The 13,889-nt window shown below is 37.2% G+C and overlaps 1 long non-coding RNA gene across 1 annotated transcript; it reads right to left on the reverse strand.

The window, feature by feature from the left end:
• Positions 1-10,391: 10,391 nt before the first annotated feature.
• LOC311278106 lies at positions 10,392-12,769 on the reverse strand. The gene is made up of 3 exons (XR_014625385.1): positions 11,960-12,769; positions 11,805-11,874; positions 10,392-11,007 (listed from the first exon to the last, which is right to left on the reverse strand). It is a non-coding gene; the product is annotated as an uncharacterized lncRNA (long non-coding RNA).
• Between the last annotated feature and the right edge of the window lie 1,120 nt (positions 12,770-13,889).

Raw genomic sequence — 13,889 nt, forward strand, 5'->3', positions numbered from 1 at the left:
TGAAAAGCTTACATATTAATGAGCTCCCGTATAAAGCTTTTTCACACAAAACACATCGTAAAATTTTTAAATCAATATATTGTCTTATCTGAATGAGCAGTCAGGGTGATTTTCACATAGTTTTAGAGCAAATATTCTAGGCTACGTCATACAATTTTCAAAAGTCTTGTGAATAAATAATCAGTATGGGTTTCATGACCTTATTTCAGTGATTTTTTTTTTTTGTATTTTCACAAACCACGCATAAATGTCATTATCTCAAAACAACAAACTTTTACACACATGCTGCTGATATATTATTGTAGCAGAGTTTGTGCTGAATACAGTGTAATTAGACTTTAGCCATGAAAATGTCACAAGTAACAGAAATAAGCACAAATGTCAGAGCATGTCAGAACACCACTAGGGCCCAGAAAACAGCTCAGACCCCAGAGGGTTAACCAGATTGACTTTATTTCTGTCAGACAACTACAAAAGTTCTTTTTGAGAATTAACATTAATTAATTTAGGTTTTGATGTTTTATAGAATATGTTTGGTCACCATTATGGTGATCTGTATTTCCTTTAGTTGGGCAGTTTGGACAGAATTAATAGAGATTTAGATGCTGATGTTTTATTGAAAATGTTGGCCACCATTATGGTGATCAGTGTTTCCTTTATGATGCTGAAAACTAGATCAACTGATCATCTTAGTGTCTGGCTTTTTTCGCAACAAATTATGCGTATTGGTAAACACTGTTACAAAGACCACAAACTCACATCAAAATCCAAGTCAAACTGCCCAACTAAAGGAACCACTGATCACCATCCGTGACCACCATTATGTCTCCCTGGTCAAACATTATCACTGACTTTTACCCTTGTGATTGTTAGAACTAGGTGACCTACATTTTGTCATTTTTAAACACAGTAAGCTTGCCAGTGAATCCCTACTTGGCACGTGTAGTAAAAAAGCAATAAGAAATGAGAGGAAAGGCCCTATTGAGAATTTAGTCTGTTAGGGCATTGTCCTTGAGCCATGATATTACACTATCCCCCGGTTTCACAGACAAGGCTTAATCCTAAAAAAATGCATGTTTGAGCTGGTTTAACTGAAAGCTACTTGCACTGACACATCTTAAAATGTGTCACTGTCATTGTTTTGACTCAAGATGCACTCCAGTAATGTTTTTTTTTTTTTTTTTTTTTTTTTTTGAGGAATGTTTATAAAAGGAACTTAAATGCACTAATTAAACTAAAGCCTAATCCTAGCTCAGAATGATTATACTAATCCATCCATCTTGTCTTGTTTGTCTGTCCTACCCGCTCACACATTAACCCTGAGACCCAGTCACAAACTTGATCTAAATCTGGTTTTATAGGTGTGCAGTCACAGGGCTTCTATCATCAATGAGGTGAAATTCTTAACACAATAAAACCCAGATTAGACTCAGAACGAGACCAGTGAATGAGACAATAACAAGATGATTACATCTTAATCATCAATAAAGGCAACATTGTATTATCACATTTTCTCTGACTGTTCTTGCCATGACAAACACAGCTACAACAGACAGAGAGAAACTAATGTTAAACATCAAGTCAAAGCGTTTTGAAAACGGTTTCCCAAGTGGATAAATTTGAAAAAGTTTTCACGTTATAGTGTCCTTGTTACCTCCTGTGTATATATATACACCCCTTGTTCTGTTCAGTTATCTGTTGGTTCTTGTTAATGTATTGCTTGTTTTGCATTTATCCAGTGTTCTTCTTAGAATTTGCATAGTTAATAATGTCTGTTGAATCTTCCTTCATTACACAATCAAGTGTAAAGAGTCCCAACTAAATTTGACTAACTTTAGAATTCAAACCAATGATGGCATACAGACCTCATCACAAGTGGTTATTAGTATTACACAAATCATCACAATATAAAATGTTGTCTTCATGAAAAATGAATGGTTCCTTACGACAGACTCAAGGATGATATAATTTCAAAGCCTTTGTGTGTGTGACTTTTTCTAAAAGGAATTAAATATGGACTTTAAATCAGAGGTCATTGTAAAATTGGGATAACCGTGAATGGTTCTAGCTTTTTGAAGATTTACCCAGAAGACGAAGTAATACTGTAGTAAATGTAAATTCTTTACAAAGTGACATCGCCAACTACTTGTCTGGCATGCAAATTACAGCGTTATTGGTCGTTTTCATGGATCCATATGAACGGGGATCGTTTTGATAACGCAGTCATCTGTACAAAGAAAAAACGCTTCTGTTTTTAGCACATTGTTGTCGTGTAAACGTACCCTTACACTGCTTCAGTGTTATTTTTAACACCCTGCTGGTGGTTCCCATATAAACACAAAGCAGTGTTAATTTAACACCGGCTTTTTTGCTATAAATAAGGGAACAATCTAGCACACATTATATGAAATTAGGTCAGACAATAATGACAGGGATCACAGGCAATTGGGAACAGGGAAAACAGAACAAAAACACAATGAAACTAAACCAAAATAGAATTATGTTACAGTAGAAGGTAAAAGGTTGCAGGTTCCCCAGCAGTGGCAGTGGTTTGGGTCCTGGAGGATATTTTCCCTCATCCCGAGAGCTTAAGCAGATGGAAAAGAGAAAAATAATCTAAACCTTTACTAACCTTTACTCAAAATTGCACAACTGTCACAAATAAGCAAACCCAATTTAATATTGCAAACAGTTCTGCTTTCTTGATTTTGCATCGATAAATCCAGCCACAGAAAAGGATATTTTACCAGTCTTTTTACTGTAAGAATAACAGTCATTGTCTTCTTTTATTTCCCATGTAGAACAGCTTTGACAATCAGAACTTTGTTTTACAGCATATACGGACATAATTAAAAAGAAGTATTTAAAGAAAATATTTAAAAGACACTGAACTTCAATCTTTCACAACACACTTTAAACACCAACCTGAATTTATGGGACAACTACAACATAGTTTAAATATTAACAGTTGAACTGTTTCAATAGAACAATTTGTCCCTCATGCCTCATTTATCACTTTTGTATGACCTGTTTATCCCAGTATAAATGTTTATTATGAATAAATAAGTCCCTGCTGAAAAAAAAAAAAAATATATATATATATATATTATTTTTTTTTTTAAGCTGCAAAATGTGTTAGGTATTTGAAAGGGACTCAAATAGAGTGCGAGAAAAATAATCTGATCTGAAGTAGGGCTGGGCGATATATCGCATCACATTGTTATGCGCATCTCGTCAGTAAAGCCGGTTCCTTGATTAGTAGTAAATCGCCATCACCTGCTTTCAGATGGAGCGGCATTTACTACACAGCAAAAAATATGAGTGTTAAATTAACACTCAAAAGTGTTAAAGTTAATGAGATAATTAAGTGATTAGTTTAGTGATGATTGAGCATTATTGAAGACACCTGATGTTAACAAGCAGAATCACTGAAGGAGGAAATCACTAATTGTAAGTTACCATTAAGGTGATGGGTGTTTGCTTTAGTTGGACTCTTGACACTTATATGTTTATTTTAAATTTTGCTTGTCTGCTGTTATTGATTTATAACAGTCAGATGAACAAAGAGACAATGTGATCTGATGGTGTTGGTTATGTTTTGACATAATCATGTTGTGATCCGTAAAACAAAACTTATTGAGATGGCTTACCTTGTTAATTACAGCAGCTCTGTGATTCTACAGCACATGATTTTCAGTATTTTTCATATAATCCAAAAATATTTCATAATCATTGTTCTGATCAAAAGACTTTCAAATGAATTTATTTAGAAACACAGACATCAATAATCAGCCTGTGAATCTCAACAATGGTGACAATAATAAAGCATGTTGCAGTGTCTGCCACCAATCACAACTCATTAATGGCTCCCATCATGCATTGCGGTATGAATAAATTATGATCTAAATTGTCTATGTAATTTACTTTTCCTAATTGAATATTCTGCTCGTCACCATTGTTGAGATGCATAGACTGAATCTTGACATCTGTGTGTGCCTAAAAGAAAGTTTTTTTTTTTTTCAAAACAACTTTTAAGAAATCCTTTGTATTATATCTAAAATTCTGGATATTTATGCAGATTCACAGTTATGCTGTAATCAACAACATAAATCTAAGTCAGAAATAAGGATCTTAATGAGTTCAGTGATCATTTTCAAATGATGATTGTCATAATATAACCAACACCATCAGATCACTTTTTTTCTTTGTTCAACTGGCAGTTATAAGACACAACAGCCAAACAAAATTTAAAGTAAATGTATAAGGGTCAAGAGCCCAACTAAAGCAAACACTGATCACCATAATGGTAACTTACAATTTGTGATTTTCGGTAACGCTTTAGATTACAGCCCAGAAAGTACTGCGTAATTAAAATGAAAGTACAGTGTAACTTTCGGTAATTACAGTGTACCTATAAAGTACTTACGTGTAAGTATAGGGGAACAATATGTAAAGTCTTGGGAATAAAGGGGTAACAACCAGGAAAATAACAAATTATTTAGGCACATTATTTAGACTAAGTATTTTAGAATCTTACTTTTGGGAGCAATTTAGCGAGTACATACACTGCACCTTTTTGTAATAATAGTGTACAAAAATACATAAAGGCTTTTTTTAAATCACGGGGTACATATCAGTGCATTTATAAAGTAGGCTAATTTGTTATTATTGCAAAGGTGCACTGATTAAGTTTCAAGGCAAGTAAAACTATTGCAACTTTTTTTTTTTTTTTTATGCTGGGAAAATATACTCTTGTTCCATGTAGTTACAGGGTAAGTATGACATTGCGGGCTGTAAATTAAAGTGGTGCTTCTTACCCTCTTGTTTCATGTAGTTACGGGGTAAGTATGACATTGCGGGCTGTAAATTAAAGTGGTGTTTCTTACCCTCTTGTTCCGTGTAGTTACAGGGTAAGTATGACATTGCGGGCTGTAAATTAAAGTGGTGTTTCTTACCCTCTTGTTCCGTGTAGTTACAGGGTAAGTATGACATTGCGGGCTGTAAATTAAAGTGGTGTTTCTTACCCTCTTGTTCCGTGTAGTTACAGGGTAAGTATGACATTGCGGGCTGTAAATTAAAGTGGTGTTTCTTACCCTCTTGTTTCATGTAGTTACAGGGTAAGTATGACATTGCGGGCTGTAAATTAAAGTGGGGCTTCTTACCCTCTTGTTTCATGTAGTTACAGGGTAAGTACAATAAAAACACATGTACACACACAATCTGATATCACTCGGAAAACTTTATTTGAAAAACAACTTATTTCAAAACGGATTTACAGCACTTTGTTTCTCTTGCTTGGTTTCCTCCTCCTCTTGTTCCTCTTCTTCTGAAGTGAAACGATAAGCGTTTGTAAGAAAAATACCAAATATTTTACATTTTTAAACTGTTGACTATCGCTTCCGACCAACTGTCACCTGCGCGTTCATGAGAGGGTTGAGAGAAAGTATAAATACAAGTTGTCCGCGTCCGAGCTGCGCAGCTGTCGTGTACGCGTCCAAACTGGAGTATAACAGAGGCTTAAAGCGTGACGTAAGCGCACCGAAAAACCAATGTTGAATTATTATTTTTTTAAATGTTTTTATTATGGCTCACAACAAAATACAAACAATAACAGATAATAATAATGAAAAACAAACCATGCAGAAGAACAGAGACACCAGTTCTCGTGCACGTTTCACATCAAACTCCCGCGAGAATGCAATGAACGCTGAAAGCTTCACAAAACGCGAAGCCATTCAAGCCGCCCCTATGAAGCCGACTCTCATGCACTCGCTGGTGAAAGTTGGTCGGTAGCGAAAAGATGAGTAAATTATGAGAACATTTCTGGGTGTACTGTATTTTCTTTTAATACATAATACAGAATAGAAAAAGACTCTTTAAGATTAGGCTAATAATCAGTGGAACGATAGAAAAAGAGGAGGACCAAGAGGAGGAGGAAGCCATGCAAGAGAAACAAAAAAGGACAAAACATGCTACTTTCTGTCAGGACTTTAGAATTTGAAATGAAAAGTTGATTTAAAAAAATGATAATAAATTAAATAAATTAAATAAATAAGAAGTGTAATATGTTGTAAATCTGTTTTGAAATAAGTTGTTTTTCAAATAAAGGTTTTCCAAGTGATGTCAGATTGTGTGTACATGTGTTTTTTATTGTACTTACCCTGTAACTACATGAAACAAGAGGGTAAGAAGCACCACTTTAATTTACAGCCCGCAATGTCATACTTACCCTGTCACTACATGAAACAAGAGGGTAAGAAACACCACTTTAATTTACAGCCCGCAATGTCAAACTTACCCTGTAACTACATGAAACAAGAGGGTAAGAAACACCACTTTAATTTACAGCCCGCAATGTCATACTTACCCTGTAACTACACGGAACAAGAAGGTAAGAAGCACCACTTTAATTTACAGCCCGCAATGTCATACCCTGTTACTACATGGAATACTTACAGTCTAAATAATTTGCCTAAATAATTTGTTATTTTCCTGGTTGTTACCCCTTTATTCCCAAAACTTTACATATTATTCCCCTATACTTACACGTACGCACTTTATAGGTACACTGTAATTACCAAAAGTTACACTGTAATTTCGTTTTAATAACGCAGTATTTTCCTGGTTGTTACACCTTTATTCCCAAGACTTTACATATTGTTCCCCTATACTTACACGTAAGTACTTTATAGGTACACTGTAATTACCGAAAGTTACACTGTACTTTCATTTTAATTACGCAGTACTTTCCGGGCTGTAATCTAAAGCGTTACCTGATTTTCTCCTTCAGTGATTCTGCTTGTTAACATCAGGTGTCTTCAATAATGATCAATCATCACTAAACTAATCACTTAATTAGCTCATTACCTTTAACACTCTTGAGTGTTAATTTAACACTCATATTTTAACACTTTACACTCTTGAGTGTGGACTCATATACACTCCCATTAATTTAACACTGGAGTTTTTGCTGTGTACTCACGCTCTCCGTGTCTGCAAGATTCAGAAGGGAATGATTCAGATTTCTCTTGGCACAGGTACTAGAAGACTTACAACTGTCAGACAGGTTGCTCACGTCACATCTACGTCGTCAAGCTCAGTTTGAGGCTGCGCAGTACGCTCAGCCACATAGCAACATTGTGACGGCCCAGATCCGGCCCACATCTGGCACATGGGGAACGATGATCTGGCCCACATGCAGCGTGGAATGACAGCCCTTGGGCGGACCGCTCCTGTTTGCCATATCTGGACCACAAGCAGGCCATAGCAATGCCACAAGTCAGCCAAGAGCAAAGAAATAAACCAGAACTGGACCTTATCGGAGCCACAAAGTCTGTATATATTAAATATTGAGTCATCTCAGCCTTAATAAGCCTGTTAACAAGCAGAATCACTGAAGGAAAGAACACAGTAAATTCCCCGGTGTTAAATTAACACCGCTCGGTGTTTATATGGGAACCACCAGCAGGGTGTTAAAAGTAACACTGAAGCAGTGTTAGAGTTAATTAGATAATTAAGTCATTAATTGAGTGTTGATTGTTCGATTATTGAAGACACCTGATGATAACAAGCAGAATCACTGAAGAAAAGAGAAACACAAGAACTACAAATGACTTAAAGACACAGCTTTAGATGAAATCAACTGAAAAGACATGAAATCTCTCTTATTACAAACCAGTTTGACCTTATTTCTGTCATTCATCTACAGAAGTTCTTTTTGAGAATGAACACATTTTTAGATGTTGAAGTTTTATTGAAAATGTGTGGTTACCATTATGGTGATCAGTGTTTCCTCTAGTTGGGTGGTTTGACCATACATATATAAATATTTTTAAGATAGTTGTTGTCTTTGTAACAGTGTTTACTAAAACACATAATTTGTTGCAAAGGAAACCATACCCAAAAATATGATATATATTTCATCACCATAAAGAATTTAAAAATAACATTATTGTTTGGCAAATGTCATAACTGACCAAAATCAATGATCAATACTTTCAAAAAAAATTTTTTGCCAAAGATCAAACATTCTGAATTTTCATTTCTAAATACATTGAGAGAAAATAAACACACACTAACATCAAGAATCAGCTTATGATTCACTACAATGGTGACATTGTATGCTGCAATGCATGCTGGGAGCCATTAGTTTTATAATATGGTGGTTCCCAGCATGCATTGCTGCACGAAGCATGTCACCATTGTTGAGATTCATATGCTAATTCTTGATGTCTGTGTGCGTCTTAAATGATTTTATCTACAATGTGCAAAAATAAAATCATAATTCAGAATGTTTGTTCTGTGGCAAGAAATTATCATTGGTGAAAAAAAATAAACTCTATAAAAATATAATCATTTTTGCTAATCTATGTGATGGTTAAAACTACATCACTTGATTATCTTTGTTTTTGGCATCCTTTGTAACAAAATTATGTGTTTTGTTAAAGGGTTACTTCAGGATTTAGCATTAAGCTTTGTATTAGTAGAAAACCTGTAGTATTTTCGAATTACCGTGCTTTCCACCCTCATATCCCCCTGAGACAAGAGATTTATGTATTTTTTGTCTGGAAAAAATCCTCCGATGACGCAAAAATCGTCATTTTGCGTCATCGGAGGATTTTCTGGCCAGAGGCTAAAGACTACAGCCAGTAGATGGCGTTGTTCCGCATGTTTTCAGCCCGCCCATACAGGGTGGGATCTCACTCACAGAATGTACACAGTGTCAGCTGTCTTTCTTTGGAAGCTAAACTAGCAGGCTCTTGTTCTGTGGAGAAAGCTGAATAGTAGGAGAAAGCTGAGTAAGTAACCATCCTCCTTTACCCGGACTTGTCCGGCGGGCGAGATCGTTCAAAATGTACGGGATTCAGCTTTTGCTTTCTGCGGTCGCTATTCCTTGTTTACATGCACACCTTTTGTTTCAATCTAACTGAATTCATTCCGATTGGTGAATTTGAATGTAGTGTTTACATGAACGCTAAACAAGTGATCGGTTGATGTGCGTTTTACCATTGCTAAGAAAAATTCCCGCTCCTCCGTGAGAGATGGGAGACCCGGCGCGTCTCAGTAATCTCGCCACCGGCCTTGCGCTGTTCTCCCGCGGCCGTCAGCCTCGTCCTGCTCGCCACAGTAAACATGATGAATGAATGGCGACTGTAGAACGCAAAAGCCGAATCCCGGACATTTTGGGCTATCTCTAAATCCCTCGCAAACTCATCACGTAGGCTAGCTTTGTTGTTTTAAACTGCGCACTCTTACCGGTAGGCGTGGCCTCCTAAGACAGCGAAGCAAGTGCATTCTGGGAGTTGTTGTCTTTCATCCACATAAGCCAAAAATACATTTTCTGGCTTTTCTCAGTCTAGAAAGCTCCAAATTCAAAAATTTCTTCACATTTCTTCTACTTAAATGACCTATTTTAAATACACATTCATCTTCCCAGAGGTGAAGTATCCCTTTAAACCAGGGGTGGGCAAACTACGGCCCGCGGGCCACATACGGCCCGTTAGGCTGTTTAATCCGGCCCGTCGAGTATTTAAAAAAATGTCTAAAGATCGCATTCATTTAGCCTTTTTCTTGCAATACTTTGCGTTATATATATATATATATATATATATATATATATATATATATATATATATATATTTATTGCGTTGCATATATTTGACAATCGGAATATCAGATATTTCATGCCATAGCTAACAAATGTAAAAAAGGAAAAATGACATAAAAGCAGAATTCATTCAGCGCTGTTGTGGCTGCGGTGTGTCACGCAACAAGCTAGACGCGTCACCATGGAAACCAAACAGACAGCAACTTAAGCGCATAGACTTGGTGCACGTTAATGTTTTTTTCTTTTTTTGAAAACTCACAGAGAAAAAAAATGTTTGGTAACCGCTTGCACACATGTTTAGTTTTTCCTTTGATTTGTCTGCTATTTAGTTTTGCTCCTCTGGATTTGTGGATGTATCCTCCTTTATCGCCCGGCTTTCGACTAACGTTACGCTCCCCTGTCTGCCATGTACAGAACCCGGTTTTGTTTATTAAATGTTCTGATCTGCCTTTGCTTTTTATGTTTAATTTTATTATACTTAAAATAAATTTGTATATTCGTTTATTTCGGGTTTTTTCCACAAATTTATGACTTTTGGAAGTGCAAATTGATTGCCATGCAGTTTTAATAAAGTTGAATTAACGTAACCTTCTGTCATTTTTACTCTTCTAAGTGTACACTTAGGTGTTTTGTTTCTAATTTACGGTTAGGCCCATTAAATAATAATAAGGATAAACAATATTTAAAAAGTATAGGCTATAATTATCAAACATCTAATTAAAAATTAACCTCAAAACATAACATGCTAAATGGGGATATCTAGCATAAAAAAATGTATTGTCAGAATGTCAATGTAACCCTTATTACGAAGTAGTAGAAATAATGTACATAGGTTTAATAGTCTAAGTGGTCGTAGAGGCTATCATGAATATGATTTGGACCAGAATCAGAAGACGCTAAATTGTTAAGAGCCTGAGAATTTAATATCAATATGAAAAAAAATGCCACACCAGAATGACAGTTTAGATAACCTGTATTAAATTCACAGGGTGGAACATACATACAAAGAAAGAAAACACATTTATGAAAAATAACAAACTAAAATAATAAAGTGCGCACATAAACAAAACAAAACAAAACCCTCTTTTCGTTTCAGTATCTTTGAGCTCAGTTCGTCCTCGGTTCAGCTTGCCTTGGTTGACAAGAGTTCAGTTTCACCGTTGGGGCCCTTTTTTTTTAGGTTGAGTTAGTGTTTGTCCTACCACAATGAAGATGAAGAGGATGATCCGGGCAGTTCGTCTGAAGCAATTTGATTCGTTGTCAAACACGATTGGCTCGCCACCCAGCCACCCGGACTGGGAATCAATGAATCTCTGGAAGAACGTCTGGAACGTCTGGATCTGTATCACTCCATGGAAATGATCTCTGCACGATGTTCCCAACTCTTACCAAAACCTGACCTATAAATAAGGCCAAATCATTTCTATCAATTACCATTCAGTGAATAAATGGACTGCTACAGGCTACTACAAAATAAAATGAGATAATATTTCAGTACACCCATAATGCAATATAAAAATATTTCTCTCGTTGTACAACAGCTCTTATGTTTCTTCTCAGGTATCAAAACAATATGAATTTCTCTCTAGTATCAAAAATAAATTTACATAAATTGCATCCTTCATAAAGAGACATTTCAAATTCAAGTTTTATGAAACCTTACGGTAGTAACATTAACAGTATGCAGAATAAAACTGCATGAATTGCATGTAAACATTAATCAAATTGTATCACTTTCAATTAGAGGCATTAAGGCATTAGTGTGCTTATTTATCCCCCTCTGCACCGGTAACAGTGGAAAGAATGCACTAAAAATTTACCTCTTTAAGCTTCAGTGACCACAATTAAATCCACAATTTCTAACATCATTATTTAACAAACTAACTATTTAATAACAGTATGAAAAGTTAACATTTCTTTTTATAACCCACAAACAAAATAATTTGTTGGTTTCAAAGACATTAACCAGTATTTCGCTAGCCTATTGTGGCTAATTACCTCATTAACATATGCACACAGCAGGCTTTACACCTTTAGCTTTACACGATGAGCACCTTTGCATTGATTCACCCATTAACACAGATTAACATAGATGCTAGCGAACTCATAAACTCAGCAACTAGGTTAAATACAAAAATGGGCATCAAAAGCCTGGCCTGTTAGCATGAATATTAGCAAACTCAGATGCACAACTCACCATTTTAACGGAACTCACTGCCTTTAGCTCCGTGACAACAGTGGATTCAGGCACAGCTTTCGTTTACACTCTATATTACAACAAGGTATAGTCAGTATAAGCAATAATGATTACAGAACTGGTTTAATTCACTGCATATTGTTTTCTCATCTTACCAAGCAGATAACGCAGCCTCCTATGTTCAAGTGCAAGCGCCAAAAGAACGTGCAGTGACGCAAAACTAGAGGCGTAACTGTAACGGAGCCTAGCTGGCAGCTGATTGGTCAGCTCAGTGCCTCATAGAATTTCCCCATTGGCTCACTTACAAGTCCATCAAAGATACAAAATAAAAGTTAACTCTTTCATGACTGGGTTAGACAGCTAGATAGGGTTTCTCATTATTAAACTTGGCTACACCCTCCCCCTTTGAACTCATGTACGTCCCTGTACATGGCAATGGTTGAACTGTTTGTATCTCAGGGTACAGGACAGAAGGATATGAGTTTTCACCCTCACTTAAAATGTCAGCCACAGCTGTGGTTAACCCCTGAAAGAATGATTTAACCACTGTGACAAAGGGGTTTCCAAGTTCAGTATAGTCAAGTCTCTTTGACGGCTGACGGTTTCTCTCTGATCTCCTGACTGTTGTATCCTTTATTTCCTCTTCTGGTTCTTTACTTCCATTGCGACTCATCTCCTTTTCACTCTCTAACATTTCAGAGAACACTGGAAGCTGCTCAATTTGAATGTCATCATCAGGTAAGTTTTGTTCCTCCACAGGGTTTTTACTAGCAGGTAAGTTACTTTCGGTCATAACGATTTCATCAACTTGGTCATCAAGCATAACTCTTTCGGTAAGTAGGTCCTCAGTGTTGTAGTGGTGGCAGTTAGGATCATTAAGTGTGAGGGGACTGTCTGAGGCACCATTGGACATATCAGGTGGTTTGTTCATTTCAGGAGTGCAATCAACATTTTGAGCATTTACAGGACTCAGTATGCTGTTTATCCTGCACAGTAGACATAGTTGGATCAGGCTGCACTAGACTGTCATGGACTGTGGGAAACTGAGCATTTGGGGGTTCTCTGAAACAGTAAACAGGAATGATTTCATCTTCATCGTCTGAGAAATGATTCTCATCCACAGTAGGATTTGCACGTGTTGCTGGCCTGCACCTTGCGGGCTGCGGGTCAGGCGCCTTGTTGACCTCTGTAGGCAAGTAACCACATGGAAGGAGTAAGTCCCTATGCAGTGTTCTTAAAGGACCATCCTGATTTTCAGGTTTGACTGTGTAGACGGGCAGGGTACCTGCTCTCTTCACCACCACATGGACAACTGACTCCCACTTGTCTGAAATCTTATGTTTTCCTCGAATGCGAACGTTTCTAACCAATACTCGGTCTCCAGCTTCCAAGTCCGAAGCAGTCACACGCCTGTCATACCTCATTTTGTTCTTGTGTGCTATTTTTGCAGCATTTTCAATTGCTATCTTGTAGCTGTCTTCAAGTCGTGACTTGAGGTTCTGTACATACTCTGTGTGTGATGTTTGCTGACCCCCTTGCACTGGCAATCCAAACGCCAAATCAACCGGCAGACGAGGCTGACGTCCGAACATCAGTTCATATGGTGTAAAACCTGTCACCTCATTCCTGGTGCAATTATAGGCGTGGACCAGGGGTTTTACAAAATCACGCCAACGAGATTTCTCTGGGCTTTCAAGAGTACCTAGCATGTCTAGTAACGTGCGATTAAATCGCTCAACGGGGTTGCCCCTAGGGTGGTATGGGGTTGTTCTTACTTTGTGTATGCCGGCCACTCGACAGAGCTCTTTTATTGTGCGGGACTCGAAATCACGTCCCTGATCACTGTGTAACTTTTCTGGCATTCCATAGTGCACCATAAAGTTCTCCCACAGACACTTTGCCACTGTGCGGGCCTTTTGGTTAGGTGTTGGTATGGCAACCGCAAACTTAGTAAAGTGATCTGTAATCACCAGTATGTCTTTGGTCCCACTTTTGTCAGGTTCAAGGGAGAGGAAGTCCATACAGAGGAGCTCAAGGGGTCTGGTGGTGTTAATGTTTACCAAAGGTGCAGCTCTCTCAGGCAGC

This window comes from Rutilus rutilus (assembly GCF_951802725.1).
Source record: "Rutilus rutilus genome assembly, chromosome: 1".
Taxonomy (NCBI): Eukaryota; Metazoa; Chordata; class Actinopteri; order Cypriniformes; family Leuciscidae; genus Rutilus; species Rutilus rutilus.